A 25,309-nucleotide genomic window follows, 5' to 3' on the forward strand; every position below is an offset into this window, starting at 1 on the left:
GCGGGGACATTGGTCAGTAGCCTTGGACTTCTCAGCTTAATCACCCTAGCTCTAATGCCACTTAAATCAGAATGTAAGCACTGAAAGAATTTCAGGAATCCGATGATATAAATTGTATTTTTAGAGCCGTGAATGACTCGAGCCAGTGAAACGGTGCGGTGACTAAAGATAGTTCTCTTTGGTTTTCCCATGATTTATCACAAGCAAGTTCACAGCAGGTTAAAATAATTGAATGCTGTGATAGCATACATACTGGCATGGTTTTATGAGCAGCCATTCATAACATATTTGTCACAAAGCATAATTTCCATGATATAACTCTGATTCACATGCATTTTTTTTTTTTAAATCCCCAACCACACAGTTGAATAACTCCTTGGTGGAGCCTGACTACATTTTCACAATGTCCAGTCCCAAGCAAGAGCTTCAGGAAAAAAGAGGTCAAGAAAATGACTGTTCCACCAAATAAAATGTAAGTATCAACTGACAAAATGCTCACTTATATTGGAGGATGAAGAATAATGCTCCCCATGCGGGTGACTGTGACTCTGGGGCTGTGCCTTATACACTTTGTCTCTTCCTCCTCCTCCTCCTTTTCTTTTTTTCTTCTTTGTTTATTTTCCACTTGTCTCCTAAGGTACTTTTTCTTCTCCTTACTAGCTGTATCCCCTGGGCAAATAATTTTTCCCCTGTATAGTCAAACACTATGACATAGGGATAATAAAAAAAAATGACTCTACAGACGACAGGTAGTGAATGTGTGAGTACACGTGGACCCCAAATTCAGTTGTGTAAGAAATGCAACTTTCCTTATTTTTCTATAACTTTACTTAATTTCTCTGTGGAGTTCCAATTTGGCTTAGTCACGGAGATATAATCTTTTTTCCAGTTAGGATGTCCTCATCTAAACCCCTGGGGGACGCAGGACCCATCTGATTCCCCACTTTTCTGGCTCTCTGATATTTCCTGTGGTCCCCACCTGGGATAGCTTGGCTATAAGGCAGGTGCTAATAGCTCAGGACTTCTTTCAGGGGACTTTGCCATTATGCTAGGTTTCTTGGCTTCTTTGGCTCTATTTTTTCTCAAATTGAAGAGTCTTGTCTGATCTGGAGAAAACAGTTTCCAGCTTCTCATCTTATCTTTCAAATCTTTGGTTTATGACCAGAACCTGGGATTTGGAACATAGAAGCCAAAAATATGACTCCTCTGTTATCTTTGTCTCACTGGTTTTCCCTTCTCTGAAGCTTTGCAGAAGGCCTCGCTGCCTAATGGGGGTAAGATACATGAGTACCAGAGAAAACATATGGGTATATAGCACATGAGAATTTCTTACCACACACAGAGAGCACCAAGAAGAAATCTCGGCCTACAGAGGTGACTGCTATCTTTATACAAAAATTCAAAGTCAGGTCCTTATTTCTCAGTTCAGTGTCCTTTAACATATTGCTTAACTTTTTATCCCTCGGTTTCCCCATCTGTAAAATGAGGATTATAATAGCATGTGTATCATAGTGTCGTATGTATATCATAACGTCATATGTATATCAAGTGCTAGATGAATGAATTCTGTGATTATCACCACTACTCTAACCTTATAATTCTTAAAGCCATTTCTGCTCTGAAATCATATACTATGACATAGCGATAATAAAAAATGACTTTACAGTGTCTTTGTAAAGATGACAGATAGTGAATGTATGAGTACACATGGACCCCAAATTCAGCTGTGTAAGAAATGCAACTTTCCTTTTTCTTCTATAACTTTACTTAATTTCTCTGTGGAGTTCCAATTTGGCTTAGTCATGGAGATGTAAAGCCATTGGTGAACAGGTCTGAACAGGATGACAGATCCATACTTCCATGATTATGTTGGTGTGGATGATACACACAGTGTACCACAGGCTAAGAAGAAGGTGACTATATCACATGTAACCTTTCATGGGTAAAGAAGGAGCTACTGGTCCCAGAGATGAGGCTGGGCTAAATGGCCCAGAAATGCAAACTTCTGATAAATTCTGGATAGGATGATCCTGAGGGGTAGATTAAGAAGGAACTGGCCAACTCAGCCAAGGCAGGTCTGAACAGGACGACAGATCCATAATTCCGATCCAGGGCCCAAAAGAGAAGATGCAAGGGAAGGAGGAGAAACAAAGTTAAGTAAGGGTGGTCAGGCCAGTGTGGACCGTGCCTGGTTGACCAGGACAAACTGTTGGGAGAAGAGAACATGCACAACTCAAGTGAGGCCACCTTGGGACACTGAGGGAGAAACAATGGTCCACCAATCTCCATGCTACATAAATCTCATTCTCTAGCCTATCAAACTGATGGACACGAGCATGTGACTGCAGGGACCTCAACCCCATCCTTTTGACCCCAGAGCCAATCTGTTCAATGCACCTCTCAACCCACAGTGAGCCAGGAAGGATGCACCCAAGTGGGCTTGAAGAAAGGGCATCACATCCGAAGCTGGGAGACCAGGATTCCAGACCCAGTCAATGACCAACAAGCCTGTAGCACTAGACATATTCCTCACCTCTCTGGACCATAGGATCTTCAATGAAGAGGCAGATCAGATAAAGAATACCTTCATCCTGGTAGATTCATGTGACATAGTTAGGGACACAGGAGCCAGAGGGACATCAATATGAACTCTGTATCTGCTATGATCCATATTATTTAATTTTATTTAATCTCTCTTAGCTCTCATTACCTTGTATGAAAAAATGGAGATAATAATAGTAATAATAGTACATCTCTCATATGATTATTTTAAAGATTAAATCCAAGAGTGTATGGAACCTGCTTAGCACTATTGTGAAACACTGTAAGTAAGTACTCAACTGGTTGTTGCCAATATCACTGTAATGAGTATTTTGAAATCCTGGGGCTCTGCCAGGTTAGGGGGTACTAAGTTGGTCAAGTGGGGAAACTCAAGAGTATGGCATCTTCTTCCTTAGAAAAGCAGCTTTGTTTTTCTATTTGATTTTATATCTTTTTTTTTTACAAAATTAAATGTATCCACATTAAATGATGATGATGATGATGATGACGATGATGATGATGATGTAGCTCAGTAGTAGGGTGTGTGCTTAGCACGCACAAGGCCCTAGGCTTTGTGATCTAGCACCATAAATTTAATCAATCAACCCTCAATCAATCAATCAAGCAACCAATCAATCAATCCCTGGCCTAGGCCAAGAGTTGGCAGACTTTTTTTTGAAAAAGGCCATAGAGTGAATATTTTGACTTTTGAAGGCTACATGTTATCTTCATTGCATATTCTTCTGGTTTGGTTTGAGTTAAGTTAGGAGTGGGCTTAGGCTTTAGAGCATTAGTATTTATTAGGACAGGGTAATAATGATAATAGGGTAATTGCTGTAACCCAGTACTCCCATCTGTTTATATTGAACATCTCAGTGATTGAATGCAATTAAAATCGATTTCTCGTATAACAACAAAATGTGAGCCAAGAGTTGAGGGGTACACTCCAATCTTTTCGAGACCTAGAATCCTTCCTTTGAGTGGCATCTTTATCTTCTAATACTCCGGAGATGACCTCTAAATGGACGGGAAAGATGGGCCCACATTAAAGAATACTTTAAAAATAAAAATAAAAACTGTTTGCCCACTATGGATAAAACCATCTCTTAAGCTCCTTCTGAAGACAACCAAACTTCTCCATGATAAATCTTTCTCTTTTCCCATCAAAAGTGTTATCCCCGCCCCATGACACCTACTATCTTTCATGGGACAATATCTTTCATATTTATAGCAGTTGTCAGATTAAGTGTTTTTGTTTGATTTTTATATCACCCAGAATTCTTTGGGGGACAGGTGATATATTTGTTTCCTCGGGATGTTATGATGTAGTACCTATGGCAAACTGGATGGCTTTTAGACAAGGGATATTTATTCTTTCTCAGTCTGGAGGCCAGAAGTCTGAAAGCAGAATGTCAGCAGCGTTGGTTCTTTGGGATGGAGAGCCTGATCCAGGCCTTTCTCTGGCTTCTGATGATGGCCAGCAATCTTGGGTGATCCTTGGCTTGTAGACACATGGGTCCAGACTCTGTGTCTATCTCCACACTGCCTTCCCTCTCTGCTTGTGCCTCCTCATGGGATTGGAGTCCGTTTTAACAACCACATCTTTACTTGATTAACTCCCCCAAAGAAGCCTATCTCCATTTAAAGTCATATTCAAACATTAGGACTTCAACTTATCTTCTGCGGGGACACATTCAGCTTGTGATAGGTGGTGAACAGCACACGGCTGCCTATTCACATCTTAATTAAAAGTGATGAGAACATTGGGGTCACCCCATGTGGAATCAGAGGTGAACGAGACGGAAGAGGTGGCTCAAGAGCTTAGTTTTTACCCTTCATTGTAAATTGCAGGGAGAATACCATTATTGCCGTCACCTAGAAGAATGTAGAATTTTCCCTTCTCAACTGTTTTTTAAGGACATGGAACAATGAACCAGAAAATGTTGCACATTCTGTACCCTTCTTCTATTTTCAATTTATAAATGCTGTATTCAAAATACCGGAACAGTGTGGCTTGTGGTTACTAACAAAATTAAAAATAAAAGCACAAAGCTCCATAGCATCCGTGTCACCCTGGTGAGGGAAATGCAGCCTGGTGCCCTGGATCAGAGATGGACTATCTGGTGAATTCTCACCCCTTTCTTATGCAGGGGTCTGGATTTGAAAATCACTACCAGATGGCTGTAATTCTGTCCTATTTTGAAACAGATGACTTAGACTGCTAAACCATCATGGGGCTAAGATTTATTTTCCCCTACTTGGTCTAACTTACAGAGGCCCAATTTGCAAAGTAGAGAAACAGAGCATAGTTTTTTTGGTTTTGTTTTTGGTGACCTCACTCCACCTCTGCCAGTAGAAAACCTACCAGTATCACAGAATTTGTGCACGTGAATAGGTCCATACGACACCATCTCCAATATTCCAGTGTTCCTTTCTGATATTTCTCAGCACTATTTTTTGTCTTTGAAACTCTTCAGTGACACTTATTTCAAATCTGTCTTATTTATGAGTCTCTTCTCCTCTCCTAAAGCACAAACTCCGAAATCTTAGTCTTATGACTCAAGGTATTGAGGAAGAAGCAAATAGAGAGACCAACAGTGGAAAGAGTGAAATTTGAGATACCGGAAAGCAGAAGCACAGGTCTAAATCCTTTAGGAACCAGGAAGGCTACAATAAGGGGGCAAATTGGAATGTTCTCTGCTTTACATAGAAACACCAAGCAATCTGGGAATTTTATTTCAGTTTTCCTGAAGTCCCCTAAGCCTGTTAGGGGATCTTTTGAAATTTCAACTTCAGATTTTTTTTTTTTCTTTTTGTACTAAGGATTGAACCCAGGGGCACTTTATCACTGAGCCACATCCCCAGCCTTTTTTTTTTTTTTTAATGTAGATACAGGGCTTCACTAAGTAGCTGAGGCTGGCTTTGAATTCACGATCCTCTTACCTCAGCCTCCCGAGCTGTTGGGATTACAGGCATGTGCCACTGTACCTGGACCCATCAAATCATTATGAATGCACCTAAGGATAACACTGTCCAAAGGTTTTGGCATAAGCAAATCACTTGATCCTTAGACTTCCAATCTATATGAGGCATTAATATAGCACTCACTTCATATGACTGTTATGGAACTCAAATTAGTAATGGAGATGAAGCCCTTTTAGCACACAGCCAGCCTGTCACAGTGCTGCCTAAACTTCCCAAACTTATCTGTTGGGAATTGTGATAGAGTAGATTTAGGTTCCACCTCAGGAATCTGTATATTGATGAAGCCCAGCTAAGAAATTCTTATTTTCAGGGAAATTTGGGGAACCATTCTCTGATAAGAATAATAGCTCAATAAAGAGTAGCTATTTTTTTTATATTACTTTTATCATCAACTTCATCATCCCTAGAAACCGCCTGAAGATAATATCACAAGAAGAATTCAGCAGAATTGGCAGATGCCTGTGCTATAATTCAATCTTGTTAATTCGACTGTGGTCAGATGTGAAGCCAGTTCTACTCTGCGGAACCCTAGACTTCTAACCAACTCAGATGTGCTTCAGGCTTGAAGCTCAGGACAGTTATTTCCATTTAAATCTTATGTAGGTGAAGAGGAACTTCCATTAGAATGAGAACTGGGGTCTTAATAATAAATTTGGTGGCTATAAATCAAATCCAAAATTAATTTCCATTTTTACCCTCGTGATGAACGATTCTGTCACATGTTAATCACTACATTTTTGACTGATGTCATCCTGAGAAGTAAAGACCCACGGTGCCATTGCCTTACAGGGGCAATAAAAACCTGATGGCTTTCATGTAGGGGTCTGTGCCCCTATTAACTGCTCTGATTATTTGTCCTTTCTTCTGAGCTATCCCAAGACAACGCGTTGCTTCAATTCTGCTCTGTTTTTGCATACTTCAATTGTTCTCAAAACTCTGAATGATCAAACTGTGGCTCCCGGTAAAGTTGGCCGACCTCATCAGTGCCCTGGGATCTGAACTCCTAGATCAATATCCCACCATGGAAAAGTAGCAGAATCAGGAGGTTATGGATAACGTGGCAGGTAAAGTTCTCTCTTCAGCCAGCTGACCGTGTGTGGTGGCCCTTCAAATCTGTGTGCACATACTAATTTCTCTGTATTCTTCATTCTATCTTCCATTGAGTACTCAGGCACCATCCTATGAGCAAGAAATATCACCCATGGCTTCTTTACCACCCTGATAAAAGGATCCACTTTCAAGATGCTGTGTCTTCAACTCAGCTAACATCTCGTCAGGTGGAAGATCACCGTGAAAGCCAAAGATGGCCAACCTGGTCCTTGCTTGGTTACTTAACCTCTTTAAGTTCCCCCAACAACCTGCATAGTGGGCCTTAGTAGGGTTTCCTTGCACTTTACAACTTTGGAAACGGAAACACGAAGTGGTTAAGTAACTTATCCAACGTCACACGATCATCACTGGGTCCAGAATTCCATCTGAAAAAAAAGAAAACAGGATCTGAACCACCACATTCAACAGCTCTGGGGCAAAAACGCTGTGGCGCATCCTCTGAGCACATATAAATGAGAAACATAGATAAGCATGATTTCACTCTCACTTATTATTTTTTCTATCAAAAATAGAACTTTCAAGTTTATTTAAACAGCAAGGCATAACACTATGGTTGCCATGGCTTCCCACTTTAAAAGATTTAGAGCAAAAAATATAAAAATCTAAGCTCCTCGATACAAGTAAGCGTCTTCTCTCTTGATTCCAATGATAAGACATCTTAACCCTTTCCTTTGGTTCTTTATTCTGGTTAAAAAACAAGAGCATTTTTTTTTGCCTGCTTTATCATTTATGGAACTTTTTAAATGCTTTTTTGCTCTTCAGATTTCTTTTCCTTCAGAGAAATCTATGGTATTACCTTTCTTAAAAGTATCAGAAAAGGACTTACACTTTCTACTACTTTGTGTTCACATCTTCTTAAATATGGAGTACCCTGTGAATTTTCCTTCCACAAGAAGAAAAGTCACTGGAGCACACTCCTGTGCCTGATTGTTTCCATGTGCCTCATTATTTTCCTTTCATTAGAATGCTCTCCTCGCTGGTAGTCCCGCTGGTCCTCCTTAGGTCTCTCTGCCGTCTGAGCTGTACAACGTGCACATTTCCCATTACCTGTTTCCCACGGCGCTGACCAGGGTGCCCAGTGGGATGCTGAACCACCGTGGCGAGACCCCAATCTTCTGGGGGAAGCCCCAAGTGTTTCACACCATTCATTAGGACATCAGTCATAGGGGTATCTTTAGATGCTCTTGAACAGATTGAGGACGTTCTCTTCTCTTCCTAGTTTGCTGAGACTTGATGTCATGAGTGGATGTTGAATTTGGTCAAAGGATGCTTCTGCATCCATCACTATCATCAGGTGGTTTTGGTTTTCCTTCTTGAGACTGCTCTTTTGGTGGATCACATTAATGGACTCTGGAATATTGAACTGGACTTACATAAGATAGACTCTTAAAATAGACTTAAGGGGCTGGGGATGTGGCTCAAGCGGTAGCGCGCTCACTTGGCATGCACAGGGTGCTGGGTTCGATCCTCAGCTCCACCTAAAAATAAAATAAAGATGTTGTGTTCACCGAAAACTGAAAAATAAATATTAAAAAATTCTCTCTCTCTCTCTTTAAAAAAAATGATAGACTTAAGATAACTACATAGTTGTGTGTGTGTGTATGTGTGTTTTACAAATTGTTGGATACATTTTTTTTTAAATTAGGGCATGTGAGGGAAATTAGACTACAGTTTTTCTTCTTTCTCTCTCTCCTTCCCTTCTTGCTTAGCTCTTTTATTTCTTCCTTTCTCCTTACTCTTTCTTTCCTTCCCTCCATCTCTCTCTCTTTTTCCTCCCTCTCCCTCCCTTCTCTCCTCCCTTTCAGTCTTCTTCCCTCCCTCCATCACCCTCCCATTCTCCCTTCCTTCCTTCCTACCTATACTATTCACCCCTATATCCTGAAATGATGACTACTTATGTTGATTTAAGAAGGGTTTCCTCTTCTTTCACATTTTTTGGAAAAGATATGGTAGAATTGATTTTACTACTTTGAAGAAGGATTGATAGAATTTTCCAGTGAGATCATATGAGTCTGGAGAATTTTTCACAAAGATTTTTTTTTAATGATTTCTTACATACATGACAATAGTGGAATGCATTACATTCTTAATTATCCATTCACAGCACAGTTTTTCATAACTCTGTGTATAAAGTATGTTCACGCCAAATTATGCCATTATATATGAGCTCTCTCTTTTTTTTTTCATTACAATTCTTAATACACTTTTATGCCACAATTTATCATATCTCTGTTTGTGTATAAGGTACATTGACACCAAATTCACATCTTCATGCATGGATTTTGTATAATGATGACCATCACCTTCCACCATCCTTACTTTTCCCCTTCCCCCTCCCTTTCCCTCCCATCCCTCTTCCCTATCTAGAGGTAATTACCGCAAGATTTTTTTTATTTGTTTTTTTTTTTAGTTATACACGACAGTAGTCCATTCTGACATAGTTATACAAACATTGATTATATGTTATTCTAATTAGGATCCTAGTCTTGTGGATGTAGTGATGTTGAGATTCTCTGTGGTATATTCATGTATGGGTATGACAGGAAAATTGTGTCCTGTTCATTCCACTATCTTTCCTATTCCTATGCCCTCTTCCTTCCCTTCATTCCCCTTTGTCTAATCCATTGAACTTCTCTTCTCCCCTTTCTCCACTTGTTGTGTTAGCATCCACACATTAGAGAGACCATTTGACCTTTTGTTTTTTGGGATCGGTTTATTTTACTTAGCATTACTCTCTCCAAATCCCTTCATTTACCGGCAAATGTCATAAAGTCATTCTTCTTTACTGAGTAATATTTCAGTGTGTGTGTGTGTGTGTGTGTGTGTGTGTGTATACACCACATGTTTAGCAAGCTTTTAACTACAGGCTTAATTTTCTTAAAAGTTACAAGGATGTTCCTGGGCTGTGGTAAACAGCTTGACTAGTATGCTTGACCAGCACTAAAAAAAAAAAAAATTATAGGGGTGTTCTAGTTGTCTGTCACATTTTGAATGAGTTTAAGTAAGGTATGCTTTTCAAGGAATTTGTCCACTTACCTAACTTATCAAAAATATTCATATATAATTGTTCACAGTGTTCCTTTATCATTGGTTAATGTCAGGGGGGACAGTAGTGATGCCCTCTGTTTCATTCCTGATATTGGTAATTGTTTCCTCTTCTATTTTTCTCTGTTAATCTTGCTGACAATTTATTGAAATTATTGGCCTTTTTAAAGAGCCAGCTTTCAGTTTCTTTAATTATTTTTTTCTATTGTTTCTCTGGGTTTTTTTTTAATTTATTTTTTGCTTTGAAGCTATTCTTCTTAAGGTATAAGTTTATATAATGTACGTGGGGCATCTTTTCTATGCTAGGCATCTAGCATATAAATTTCCCTCTACACACGACTTTACATCTCACAAAATTTGATTCGTTTCATGTTCATTTTTGTTTAATTGAAACTATTCTCTAACTTACTCTGGGACTTCCTCTTTGATTAATAAAATACTTAGAAGGATGTTGTTGAATTTCCAAGTGTTTAGAGATTTTCTTTTATCTTCCTGTTATTCCATTATCAATTTTTATCTTATTTACATTATGGATCTGCCTTTTGCATAATTTAAATTTTTTGTGTTTGTTTTGTGGCCTTTGGGATGCTCTGCCTTGGCGACTTTTCCATATACTTTAAAGGGAATGTATATTCTCCTGCTGTAGGTAGAATACCCATAAAGTTGTCCAGATCCAGTTGGTTGATGGTGTTCAATCCTATCTCCTTGCTGATTTTTGGTCAGTTTTGTGTATTACTGAGAGAGGAGCACTGGACAGCCACATGTAATTGTAGAGTTATAAAAATTTCTCTATTCACATCTATCAGCTTTTGTTTCACGTCTTTTAAAACTCTCTCATTAGGTTCATGCACATTAAAGATAGTTATAACTGTGAGGTGCGGTGGCACCGGCCTGTAATCCCAGACACTTGGGAGGCTGAGGCAGAAGGATTACAAGTTCAAGGCCAGTCTGGGCAATTTAATAAGACACGGTCTCAAAATAAAAAGAGCTAGGAATGGAGCTCAGTGATAGAGAGTCCTTGGTTTCAATCTCTAGTTCTGCAAAAATCAATCAATAAATAATAAAATCCATTTTGTCTGCTAACATAACCACCCTCAATTTTTTTTGGACCAGTGTTTCCATGGCATATCTTTTCTATTAGGCTTAATTTACTTACATGATTACACTGAGAATGAGTTTCTTCTGAATAATACATCATTGAGTCATTTAAAACATGCACTCTGACAATTCCTATTTTTTAATTGATGTATTTCAATAATTAACATTTAGTGTAATTCTTTGTATGTTTGGATTTAGGTCTGTTATTTTATTGTTTCATTTTTCTGTATTCTTTTTTTAAATTAAATAATGCTTGATATTTTGACTTATTTAGTATATTTTTCACTCTATCTTACCATTCTCTATCTTTTTAAAATGTGTCTTTCTATATATCTGTATATATACACATATTCATACATACATACAGGTATGATTAACTTTTTTCTGTCTAGTTTTATGGTGGAATGTCATAAATTCAGTACCTTTATATTGTAATTGTCTTGTATATATTACATCCATATACCTTGAATACCCCATCCAGCAATATATATTATTTTGTTTTAGTCATCAAATATATTTCAACAACTCGAGAAGAATAACCTATTATATTTATCCAGATATTTAATATTTTGGTTGCTCTTGCTTTAATCCCTTGCTATGGACCCAACGTGAGGTAGAAATCATGGTGGAAAGGTGTGGCAGAGGACCACTGCTCCACTCATGGGAAGAGAAACAGGGGGAAAGGGATGCAGAGAAGATGCACCCTCCCCGGGCACTCCCCAGTGACGCTCCTCCTCTAGCTATGCCTGACCTACCTACTATTACCACCTAGTTAGTCCACTTAAATGAGGATGGACTGATCAGGTTATAGCTCTCATAATCTAATCATGTCACCCCCCCACACAGTATTCCTGAATTAACATGGGAGCTCTGGGGGGGGGGGGACAACCCATATCCAAACCATTATAGATACCTATATATTTCATGCAATTCTGATAAAAATCTTAGCTGCTAGGCAAGCTGATTTTAAAGTTTAGATAAAAAGTCAAAGGCAAAGGAAGTAGAATAACCAAACAATATTGGAAAAAGTAAAGTTGGAGGAATCACATCTAATCTCAAAATTGTTATTATAAATTTATAATTGTCAATACCTTCGTGTTGAAGAAAATATAGGCACATTATAACAATGGAAGAAATTAAAATTTGACAAATCTCTGAAGCCATTTCAATGGAGAAAGGGCAGTTGAAAACAAAGCTTTACCTAAAACTCAGATCTTACACAAAAATTAATGGAAAATTCATCATAAATCTAAATGTAAGCTAGAAAAGTTTTAGAAGAAAATAGAAAAAAAAATCTTTATGACCTTTGGTTAGATGAAGAATTCTTGGATACAACAATAAAACCATCATCTGTAAAAAGTTAATATTGGAATCCGTGAAAATAAAACAATTACTTTGATAAAGACATAAAATGATGAAAAGACCAACAATAGACTTGAAGAAAATATTTTAAATAGCATCTCAGAAAAATTATTTTAATTCTAACTAGATAAAGAACTCTCAAAATCTACTAGGGCTAGGGATGTAGCTCAGGGGTAGAATATGTGCTTAGCATGGATAAGGCCCTGGGTTCCATCCCCAGCACCAAAAATAAAATAACAAAATAAATTAAAAACCTAAGTAATAAGTAAACATGCAATACAAATAAAAAATGGGCAAAATATTTGAATGGACCTTTTTACAAAAGGAAATACACAGAAGGGAGAAACAGTGACCTGAAAAGGTATTCAACATCATTAACCACTGGGAAATTCCAATTTGAAACAAAGTTATTTGGATATAGGTTATTTGGATATATATACACCATATTGGAATTTTATTTATCGAAAGAATCATTATTATCAAAAAGTATTGAAATATTAAATTTAAGTATTGACTAGTATCTTAAAATAGCAATCAGTGCAATAGGCCGAATAATGTCCCCTAAAAGATATCCATGTCCTAGTTCCTAGAACCTGTGAATGTTATGTTACATAGCAAGAAATAATTTTGGGATTGTGCTCAAATAAGAATTTTGAGATGGGGAGATTAACCTGGATTGTCTAGCTGCACCCTAGATGTCATCACGCATCTCCTAATGAAAGGAAGATGGAGGGAGACTAAACACACCGAGATGCCAATGTGAGGACAGAGGAGGAGACAGAGGTGATGTGGCCACAAGTTATGGAAGGCTAGTAGCCACTAGATGCTAAGAATTGAGGCTCCCTAGATCCTCTGGAGGGAGTATGGCCCAGCCGCAACCCCCATCTCAGTTTTGTGATGCTGGTTTCAAACTTCTAACCTTCCACACTATCGGGGAATAGATTTGTGTTGCTTAAAGACTCTAAATGTTGTGGTATATTTTTGTTACAGCAGCCACAAGAAACTTATACGTATGCAAATATGATTTACAAACATTGGTCAGGGGTTTCACCTTCTGATGGGAGGTATTTTTTGTTTGTTTTTCCTCCCATACAGGCATGCACTAAAGGCAGGCTCTGTCTCTGCCTTGCTGGGTCTGTAAGCATGGTCTCTTTGGGACAGAACACCTCCAGAGACTGCAGGACTTCTAGTTCTACCTGTCTTGCCTCCCCAATGTGGAAAGATGTTCCTCCTTTTCCCACCCTGGTGTTAGAATCTCACCAGGGGCCCCTGAGGTTTGCATTTAGACCTGGGCTTTCTAGTTACTCTTACAACATGGATATTAATTAAAACTAATTCATTAATTTCTTTTTGAGCACCTGGAAATATCCTCTTTTTTCTTATGAGTTTGTTCACGTATCAAATATTTTTTAAAAAAATATTTTATGAATTGTGTCTGTTGTGTCTCTTTGTAAAGGAAGAGCATTCATATCTGTCTGGATGTATAAGTCACTCCAAGTTCCATTGTTCCCAGACATGTTTTCAACATTGCATTTGTAAGACCCATCTCCCAGTTTATGGGTCTGTCACCTTTCATAAACTTCTCTGGAGTTGATAACAACAGCTTATCTTGCTTGGTATTTGTGGTGTCTAATGTTACAAATACATTAAGGTGCTCATTAAATCGCTGAATGGGAGAGAGGGACATTAGCACAGGTTAGATTCATGGAAGTGAAATGTGGGTATTTTCTGTGTGATTTGTAGCCATGTGCATGAAGGGATGTACTTGTTCATTTAATAGGAGATCAAGTCACATCAGGCTACCTACTTTTGAGGTACATGCAACTAACACCTGACCACATTGCTTATGAAGTGTAACAGGTTAAAGCACTGCAAGGTGCCAAACATAAATCCTCCAAGGACTCCATTATTTCAAGTTCATTTGCAACTGAGGTTAGCCACACCTCCTTGGGCTGATCTTAAAATAATTCTTTGCTCAAAAAGTCACAGTATCCCAGCACTGAAAAATAACATAAGAGAGACCCAGCCTGGAGCAACTGTTTGTTTTTATAGGAGCAGAATCAACTCTTTTTTAATGAACACCAAGCTCTCTGTTGGTTTGAGGGTATTATTCAGTGGTTTTCTGAATCTCTCAAAGCTTATCTTATGAAATTTGAGCAAAACCTGATCCTCCCCCCTCCTGAGCCTGGACACTTTTTCCTGTTGCTGTTCACCAACTCAGACCACAGGCAGACAGATGGGCCTTAATGACCAGTGATCTTCAAATTCCTCTCACTTGCTTTGCATCCCAGCAGTGAAATCGCTTTGACCCCGCCTCTGTGTGTGTTGCAAACTACACAGCTCTGGAAGGCACCACCCCTTGCCTGCTGGATCTTGAATTCTAAGGAGTTACAGGCTAAGCAAACTTAATCTGAAAATCTGAAATGCAAAATTCTCCAAAACCCAAAACGTTTTTTCATGCTGACACGATGCCACAAGCGGAAAGTTCCACACTTAACCTCATGTGCTAGGTCGCAGTCCAAACGCAGTCACGCTAAAAAATATTGTCTAAAACTACCTTTCGGCTGTGTGTATAAGATATATATGAAACATAAATGAATTTTGTGTTTAGATTTGGGTCTCGGCCCTAGGATAGATCATGATGTTTATGCAAATATTTCAAAATCTGAAAATAATTTAAAAACACTTCTTGTTCCCGAGCATTTCAGATAAGGGAGACTCAACCTGTAATACCACCCGAGGCGCAGCAGGGCCTGCAGATCCTTGCTCTGTTTATTGAAGTGTGGCAGACATTTAATCACTTTCTCTAGGTTAAGGAGGATAAGGCAGAGAAGGGAAGACAGAAGAGCAGGTGTCTGAAACCCCCAGAGAACTTTCTGGGTGAGTGGGCCCTGAACTGCCATCCAGGGTGGGTATAAGTCTGTAACCTCCATACTCAGGCCTCTCCAAATGATCATGAAATGCTTCTTCCCCACCCAGGAAGCTAAGCGTCTGGCAAAAGAAGCCAACCCTATCACCAGCAGAGGACTTGGAAAAATACAAGAACCTTCTCCCGATGTCCATGTAGATTAGACACACCATGGATCCTGCCCTAATATCTGGGGTCCACTTATCAGCTAAGCCAGAAATGATAGAGAAAAAGCAGAGAAAGAGAATAGGTTCCTCTCGGGTTGATTTCAATACACAAAACGGATGGTAATAAATACACAAAGAGAGATGGAATAGTCCTGCCTACCTAAGTGTGGAATGTTCTAGGCTTAAAGTCAAAACAGTTTCAGGGGTGTTCCTTTTCTTCCAAAATTTCTACATCTCTCCTGAATACTAAGGTCATTGATAAAGAAAACAAAAACAAACCTGCTTCATGAGTGTCCCAAAGGGAAGGGACAATTTCTGTGCATAAGTAAGCTAACTCACTCACCCTGGGACCAGTTAAGTTTGGTGGCTCATGATTATGTGTCTGTCAGCCATGGACTGAATGAAGCAAAGGTCTCTGTCATATTCTCTTTTATGGCCCTAGAGCCTGGTAGAGTATGCTATTGTCTGAACATCCTCATCAAAACTTGTGTGGAAATTTAATCTCCATTGTGACGTATCAAAAGGTTGGAAACAGATGAATCTGACTATGGTGTTTGGAGGTTTGGCCTGTGGCAGGTGGTTAGGATTAGGTGAGGTCATGAGGGTAGGACACCCATGAGTGCATTGGTGGCTTTATAAGAAGAGAGACCTAAGCTTGTAAGCTTCCTCTGTCTTGCCATGCGATGCCTGCTTTGCCTTGGAACTCTGCAAAGTCCCATCAGCAAGAAATCCCTCACCAGATGTGGTCCTGCACCTTGGACTTCCCAGCCTGCAGAACTGGAAGACATAGATTTTTTTTTTCTTTCTAAATGATCCGCTTTGTGGTATTCAGTTAAAGCAACAGAAAATAAGATGAGTTCTCTATCAAGAAGTGTGTGCTTAAACACTGCCTAAAACTCAGTTCTTTGGCATCCAGTCTGGAATTCTAATAGGGCTTCCACGGAAGGAAGACTCCAAGTGCCATGTCAGGCTCCTTCACGGAGCACTTCACCCTGGAGCCCTGGGAGAGATGCTTCTCCTCCCTGCCTCTGGGAAAGGCCACTGAAGGACCAGGGCCCCCCCTCAATAGGAAGCATTTATTCACTTGACACATGAAAAATCAAGCACTGTGCTGAGCTAGGAGAGGTGATGGGCTGGAGTAAGTGCTCTGCTCAATTAGCCCTGGGCATCCCTGCCCTCCATACATCTCAGGGTTGGGCTTAGACTAAAAGGTAGATTTGCATATGAACCATTGCCCTCCCTTGGGGTGCACAGCCAGGAAGAGCTCTCTCTGCAGAAGCAGGGAGGCATGATGCTCTTCTACTGGAACTGAGTTAGTAATGGGGCTCTCCCTGACTCATCATCCCCACTTACAGATACTCTGCAGGACCCTGTGGGTGCTTGGCTAATTCACAGAGGACTATTAACCAGAAGTGGCATCATCCAGAAAGAAAGAAAAAAAATCAACTGCCTTGAACTGGTTAAAACAGACACAAATATAAAAGCAAATGAAGCCCCACATGAGTCAGGCTTTACGTACAATTAGACTGAAAGCAAGAGATCAGGTTCTAATTCAAGAGATCGGGTTCTAATTCAGGCCCTGATGGTTGGATATGAGAATATAGCAAGTCACAAAAACTTCAATGGGGGGGGGGCTGGGGTTGTGGCTCAGTGGCAGAGCGCTTGCCTAGCACGCGTGAGGCGCTGGGTTTGAATCTCAGCACCACATAAAAATAAATGAAATGAAGACATTATGTCCATCTATAACTAAAAAATAAAAAGATATTTAAACATTTCATTGAACCTCAGTTTATTCATCAGTAAAATGAGAGTGAGGAAAGGAGCACGGGGGTGGTAACAATTATTGATTAGAGTTGACAGATAACAATACATGATGCCCCGTTACACTTGAACTTCAGATACATTTGTAATTCATTTTTAAATATGTTTCATGCCATATTTGTCCCACTCAGTATTTCTACTTGCTACGCCTGGCAACCCTTGTGCTACCAACATTTACTTGCCACAAGACGAAGAATCTTTGTGAGCCGTGGTAGACCATCATATAGGATTTGGAGCAAGACTCCCCTGTTTGTGTGCCAGGGGCTGGCAGCAGGGACTGTGTCTTAATTGTAACACCGAAGTTCCCATATATGGTGGGTGAAGAGTAGGTTGATTTAGGTGCAGTGATTAAATGATATTTAGTGTCATTTTTTAGTAGATCAGTTCATGGAAAGGAGGCTAACTAATAAGAGACTGCAAAAAAATTCCAGCAGCGACCCGCAGCCTGAACAAGCTGCTCTGCTCGGGGCTGCTCTCTGCTGACGGCAGATGCCCATGACCGAGCCTGCAGCACCACCCAGCCTGGCTGGAAAGCAGTCCAGACAATCAGCAGCAAAGTTGAACGAGCAAGCTGTCAGAGCAGAGGTGAGGACTTAGCAATGGAGTGAAGTTGTTCAATGACTGAAGTGACATTTTTGCCAGATTATAAAAATTATTTACATGTATTTGAAAATTAGGGGAAAATATAGGAAAATATTAAGAAAGTTAAATTCATAACATCAAAACCCAGAAATAGCTAGCAGTTAATTCTGAACTTTTAATATTTTTGGCAAAAAAATATTTACTTCGGTAAATATATTTTAAAAATAAAATTAAATTAAAATCCATGTATAATTTTGCAACGAACTTTCTCAAATCAACATCTTACTGTGAGCATTACCCATGCTTTTATCCACGTCTTATGTTTGTCTATTATCAACTTTTGAATGAGCCCTGACTTATTAAACCAAGCCCTATATATCTGTGATTTGAGTCATTTTTAGTTCCCTGCTGTTCCAACTAAAGCTGTTATAATCAAGTGCACAAATCTGTACGTGCATCTCTGATCATTTCTTCAGGGCACTACGTTGGAATTACCAAATGAAAGATTATGGACATGAACTCATAGCTTTATAGGTATTAACATTTATTGAGCACTTACTAAATGCCCTGCTGTATATTAATTTCTTCACATATACTAAATTGTTTCATCTCGTTAGTACTAAAGAGCACTATTGTTTTCCTTGTGTGAGGATGAAATGACAGCATAGAAAACACAATAAAGTTTCACAGCTAGAAAATGAAAGAGGAAGGATGTCACATTCTGGTGGTCTCCAGCCAAACTGTGCAATTACACGGTCCTGTAGCTTTACCATGTTTGTCTTCCATTAATAGTGTATGAGTTCTCTTTGCATATACAGAGAAAAACAGAGAAGTATTGCATTTATTTCTTTGATATTTTGATAATGTATAAATCGTTACATTTGTACTTTTGATAACTATGGAGGTTTCATATTTATTACGAATTTGCTTTCTTCTTTTTAATGAACTGATATTTTCTTCTGTAACAGTGTTTGTCATATATATATATATATATATATATATATATATGCATATAGGTATGTATGTATAATACATAAATATAATATATGTGTGTATATGTATATATACACACACACATATAACATACTTTCTATGTTGAGGATATTAGTCCTTTGTCCATCATAAATATATTATTCTCAATGTATCATTGCCCATTAATTCCATAGTCATTTTGGTGTCTTAATATTTGTGTACCTTAACTGATTTTTTTACTTTAAAGAAAAAAAAAATTTTGTGTGTGTACTGAGGATTGAACCCAGGGGCACTTAACCACTGAGCCACATCTCCAGCCCTATTTTGTATTTTATTTAGAGACAGGGTCTCACTGAATTGCTTAGTGCCTTGCTTTTGCTGAAGTTGGCTTTGAACTCACAATCCTCCTGCCTCAGCCTCCCAAGCCGCTAGGATTACAGGCATGTGCCACTGCACTTGGCTACTTTAAAGAAATTTTGAAGTAATATTTCAAATAACTTATTTTACTTTCAACTCTAACAATACTTATGTTTTCGTTTAGCTCTGTTGTGATTTTATTTATCTTTTCATTCAAATATTTGATCCATTTGGAATTTATTACTGTTATTTTGTCTCTAGTGATATAATCAACTTTTAAAACAAGGAACCAATGTTCCCAGTAACATTTTCTAAGGAGTGCAACATTTCTCCAGTTACTTGGGGGTTGACTTCCATCACATGCATCCTGGTTACCGTCCCTCCTGCTCCATTGCTCCTCTCTGTCTAGGTCACCTGCCACATTGCTGTGGAACTCGCCCCTTTTATAGACATAGCACTCTTCTTTTTCAATGCATTTGTCTATCCTCATTCTTTTATACTTTTCGATAATCTCCAGAAACACCTTTTCAAGTTATGAAATAATATCAGCAAGAACGTAATTGGAAATACCTTAAACATAACCATTATTTAGGAAACCATTATATTTATAAAATAATACCTTCAATATGTTTTTCACTTTTGTGTTTTGGTTAATGTATCTTGATAACATTTTGTAGTATTTTTCTTAACACAGACCCTAAATATTCTTTAAGTTTATTTCCAGTTCTTCTGTATATTGTATTCATTTGAATAAAAATAAAATCTCTTTTTTCAAAAACAATGCTACATGGTTTTATTAAATAGCAGAGGGTTATTTAATAAAGGCTCCTATTGTTGGGGTGGGTGGTTCTTTTTTATTTTGCATTTAGCTAACTTTCTGTGTGACTTACTAGCTTCAGCAGATTTTTACTAGGTCTATTGATTTTTCTAAGGGGAAAAAATCATACGTCACCTGAAAAATGAAATCTTTATCCTTTTGCCATTCGCTACTCATTTTTTTTTATCAGTTGTTTGTCCTATTTCACTAGCTAGAATTTCCAAAAAATGCTGTAGAATTGTATTGATGGCAGGTGTGTCCTTAACTCCAGTGAAAATTCCTCCATTATTACTCTATTGCATATAATCTTCTATGGTTTAAAATAAACCCTTTTTTCTCATCTCATGAACTACTTTATTTTTCAATTAGCTAACGTTGGTATTTGATTTGATCAAATACATTTTTATTATGATGTTTATATGATCTCTTCTCGGGTCTGTTTAGGTAGTACATTTTAATAATAGATTTCTGAATATGAATGCATACTTTTGTTCTTGGGGGGGCGGAATGCAACTTGGCCATGGACTTGATCTTTTCACATAGTATCAGAGTCCTAATGTTTTCTTTCGGATTATACAAGCAGGAAAATAGCTTGCATTTTTCTTCACTTCTGCTAATGTCAGGCTTCAGAATCAGGGTTATGATAGCTTCATAAAACCAGTTAGGAAGCTTTGGATTTTCTTCCATCCTCCAGTTTATAGAGCAAAAGAATTATCTGTTCCTCAAACTTGGAAAAAAAATTTGTTCATAAAAACATTTGCACCACAACCATTTTTGGAGGTAAGCCTTTGACAACACTTTCGATTTCTTCCCTAGTTATTTTTTTTTTCTATTCAATTGTGTTTGTTTGTTTGTTTCTTGTGCTTCATTCTTAGTCAATTTGGATCTTTATTTTTTCCTGGAAAATCATCTATTTCATTGAGCTTTTCAAATTTATTAGCATAACATTCTCTTCCAATGCTTTTAAATACTTTCTTATCTATAGCATCTCAGTAACATTTCTCTTTTATTCTTTGGTTAGACTTTGTAGGCTTTGTCTATGTTATTAGTTCAGAGATGATACTGGTGAGTTTAGATATTAGATTTTAAAAATGAATTTTAATGTTTTCCTTTTTGCTGGTGAATCTCTGCTTCATTCTTATTTTCTGTTTTCTGCTTTCCTAAAGCTAATTTTGCTGCTTTTTCACATCTTTTAACTGAATGCTTAATTATTTTGTGTTCCTCCTTTCTTGTTAGTTATGGAACCTTAAAACCTGCACATGTGTCATAAGAATCACTGTGGCAACATCTCATATTTTTTTTATAAACAAACTTTCTCATCAATATATTCAAAGTAATTCTGAATTACAGTTTTGTTCCTCATAGGTACAAAAGCTACTTATAGAGGATTTTGTTTTAATTTTATGAGATTAGGTTTGTTTTGTTTGAATTGGCATTATGGTATTTATATATTTTTTATGAAAGTATGTTTAAATATTGCTATTATAAAAATTTCTTTTTTTGGAAAATATACTTAGATTTATTTTGTAAATAAATATGTGATCAGTTTATATTAATGGGTTGGGGCATTTTACAATAAAATGATTTCCAAGTTTAGTGTATGACTATTCTATTATTCTATTATTCTCCATAGCTTTCTTACTGAAATCTTTATAATCCGACATATTTGAATTTCTGCATCTATTGAGACTGAAAATGGTATATTAATGTATAATCAAATGAACAATTTCTATTCTTTTCTCCTGTGTGTTTCATGGACATCCTTATATACTTTGATATGGCAGTGATATGTATGAATTATATTTTCATGGAGGAGTGTGCCTTTCTTTATTTTGTGTGAACTATTGTATCTTATATTTCATTTCAATATAAGCATTTGCATTCACCTTTGTTTGAATATTTATGAGTAAAGCTTTTGCTGTCAATTTTACTTATAACTTTTCTGAGTTACTTCCATTAAGACATGTTTTCTTGAAAGAAACAGAATAATAATACTTCCTTCTTACCCAGATGCTCCTGGACTTAGGATGAGATTACATCTCAATTAAAGCCATCCCAAATTGAAAATATCCAAGGTCAAAAATGAATTTGATCCAACTTGCCCACTGAACATCAGAGTTTAGCAATCAGTGGTTGATGGTTTCACTGGTTGGTAGTTTCCTCTGGGATCACGTGGCTGACTGGGAGTTGCCGTGGGTCGATGCCCCCCAGCCACCAGGACCACACCTCCAGCCCAGGCAAAGATCAACGTTCAGACTTCACAGTATGGTTTCTATTGAACAACTCATATCCCTTCCACATCTTTATAAAATCCCAAAATTGTAAGTCAAGAACCATCCATAATTATTCCCAAGATTACCTGAGTAACACTCTTAATCAGTGTGGTATTTGGCACATGGAAAGTGCTCAGTAAGTACCAGCTGTTGATATCATACAAGTATACATTGAATTTTAAAAAATGAAATTATAATTTAAGAATTGTAAGTAAAGACTATGCACTATTTTCTTTTATTGCCACTTGTTTTACTTTAGGCATTGTTCTTTATATCTTATTCTATACTTTCTATTTTTATATGCTCTTCCTCACTCTTTTTTCTTGTTTGTTCACTTTTCTTTCTCACTCGTGTGTCAGGAACCGTGCTGAATGCTATGGATGCTACCGTGAGCAGAAGAAGACTTGGGCGGACCTCAGGAGGCTTATGTTCTAGCAGGAAAGGCAGACATAGGCCAAATCATCACTCAGACCTGTGAAGTTACAAGCATGGTAAGTGCTTTGATGTATGTTATGAGAATAAAATCACCACCGCTACCCTGGATTCACATAAAGCACTTTTTACACATTGTATCATGCCCTGTAAGAACAATTATAGCTAGATAAGAGGTGTGCCTTGATAGTATGTGATTAAAGAGTGGATGGTTAATTCCTTCCACATAAACATTTTTTTTTGTACAAATGTCACAGATAAATCAATCACACTGGTATCTCTCATACTGAAAATGCAAAAAAAAAAAAAATGCCAACTGAGGGGATTCAACACATTCCTAAGAAATGAAATGTTTTATTGGTTTCTTAGGTAAAATACCAAAGAACCCAGGCTATAAATTTACCACTTTAGAGGGAAATATACTATTGAGTCAACTATTAGGTATTCTATTCAGTAAATATGCATTATATGTCTTCTATCTAGCAGTGCCTCAGTGGAGACCTGACCTGGGAGTTCCAAAACTCCCAACAAAAATCTGAAATCATAGATAGTACTGAACTCTCTATATAGAATTTTTCAAAAAATATACACACACGCCTATAATAAAGTATATTTTATCAGTTGATCAGATAACCAAGGGAGCTAAATGACTAATGGGTGGGTAGTGTATATAATGTGGATACATTGGACAAAGGGATGATTCTGGGCAGGGCAGAGTAGGATTTTCTTATGAGGAAACATGTTTTTCTCCCACTATTTGTAAGAACTGCATAACTTTTTAAAGTGTTTATAAGACGAATTTTTATCTGGATAAATATAATAGATTATTCTGCTCTTGAGTTGTTGAAATATATTTGATGACTAAAACAAAATAATAATTTTTAATTCAGAAAAGTCACAAAAATAATAATTATCCATGTACCCAATGCTCAACTTTGCTAAATACCATTTTCCCAAATCTGTTTTAGATCTCTTTGATTAAGAAGCAGAACCTTTGGGCTGGGATTGTGGCTCAGCAGTAGAGTGCTCGCCTAACACGGGCTGGACCCAGGTTCGATCCTCAGCACCACATAAAAATTAAGGCATTGTATTGTGTCCATCTACACCTAAAAAATAAAACTAAAAAAAAAAGAAATTTAGAAAAAAAAAGAAGCAGAACTTTAAAGACAGTTGAAATGTGCTTTGTCAATCTATTGATCTCATTCCCCCGAGAGTTTGGGCTGCCTTAGATTTGATGTCATTCTTTCCCATCCATATATATTTTTACATATTGACTACTTACAGACAGACATTTTTTTTTCCTAAAACTTTTACTTACCATAAGTCATTTTCTTGCCCCCAATTCATCAGAAGTTTGTTCGCTAAGGCCCATGCCAACAGTTCCCAAATTAAGTTTATCTACAGAATCCTCTTGGGAATTTCAAAATTACATAAGGATATCCCTGGTTTGTCCTTGAGAAATTTTTTATTGGTTTTCCAGGGTTCTGAGCTTTGGAGGCAGTGAGACCTGGGGCTTCCCTGTGTGTTGTGGGCTGTTTGATGGTCTCCCTGCCTCCTACCCTCTGGGCCTCAGTGGCAGCTCTCACACTGCCAGACTTTGCTCTGTTAACCATGTTTTTTTTATTTTCCAATGCTTGGACAGCTAAGGCCTTGCTCACCCTGAAAGGACTGCCTCTCCCACATCTAGGCAATTCCTAGAGATAGTAATCAGCTCACAGGTTAGTATGACTTTCAGATACAAACTAACCAGTCTGGAGTCCTTATGCAAACCACCTAACTTTATTGGGCTTTCTTGCTCCAGGACACTATCTGCTGTTTTAATTACCTCTGAGCCAGGTTCCAGACATCTAGGGACAGCCTTTTGCCCTCTGCTGAAATTAATTAAAACTCCCCAATCCTAAACTTAGGTTTACGCTGCCTCACCCAATCCTTCCTGCAAAAAACCTCAATAATGGTTCTTGGCCACAGATTCTCCTATTTCTCTACCTCCTGTCACTCTTTGATACTTTCTCTGTGTTCCTATGTGGCATGATGGTGTGCCCCCTCTTCTTGGGAACTATTATAATGACTTTTCTTTTTTCTTTCTTTCTTTTTTTTTTTTTTTGCAGCTGGGGATTGAACCCAGAGCTTTGCACATGCTAGGCAAGCACTCTACTATTGAACTATATCCTCGCCCTCAACAACAGTCATATATATATATATATATATATACACACACACACACACACACACACAGCATTTGTCTCTTGATCTTTTGGCCTTGCATTATCTCAAATGTCTTATAATATATTATGTTTTAAAGCAATTGTCAAGTGTTTTCTTGGGGAATATTAACCCACCTTGAGAATGGCTGGATTAATTCAAAACCTGATTCCAACTGTGGTCAAACTCAAAACCTGGTAATTTGTATTTCTAAGAAAACCATCAAGGTAAGGTGAGATTGATGAGTTTAGAGAACTCTAACCTTTAGAATTTGGGCACAAAGGTTGAAGTCTGGCATTCAAGGCTTCTTTCAGCCTCACCTAGCAAACAGAATTCCTTTTCCTCACCTGTCTCATACCTCTCTGCCTGGGAGCCCTCCTTCTGCAACCTGATCCTTGAGAACAGGCTGATCCTGCCCACTTCCAAACCTTTGCTGTAAATGCAGACTCAGGCTTTCCAAAGACCTCTGAGATTTCTAGTCATGTATGCATTTTTAAATAATTAATATTTGTTTATTGAAGTAATGAACTCACCACTTCTCGATCATGACATCTGAAACTGCTCAAATGCGACTTTCATGCTTAACTCTCCACAAACCCTCCTACAAACTCAAATTTATACTCTCATAATAGAGGTC

The 25,309-nt window shown here is 37.9% G+C and overlaps 1 long non-coding RNA gene across 1 annotated transcript in view; it reads left to right on the forward strand.

Moving 5' to 3' along the window:
- Positions 1-370: 370 nt before the first annotated feature.
- LOC125615015 overlaps positions 371-25,309 on the forward strand; it is a 58,200-nt gene continuing 33,261 nt past the window's right edge. Inside the window, exons 1-2 of the long non-coding RNA XR_007345578.1 lie at positions 371-472; positions 22,398-22,529. This is a non-coding gene — a long non-coding RNA (uncharacterized LOC125615015). The remainder of the gene's footprint in view (positions 473-22,397; positions 22,530-25,309) is intronic.

The sequence above is a fragment of the Marmota marmota genome, unplaced genomic scaffold (genome assembly GCF_001458135.2).
Source record: "Marmota marmota marmota unplaced genomic scaffold, marMar, whole genome shotgun sequence".
Lineage (NCBI taxonomy): Eukaryota > Metazoa > Chordata > Mammalia > Rodentia > Sciuridae > Marmota > Marmota marmota.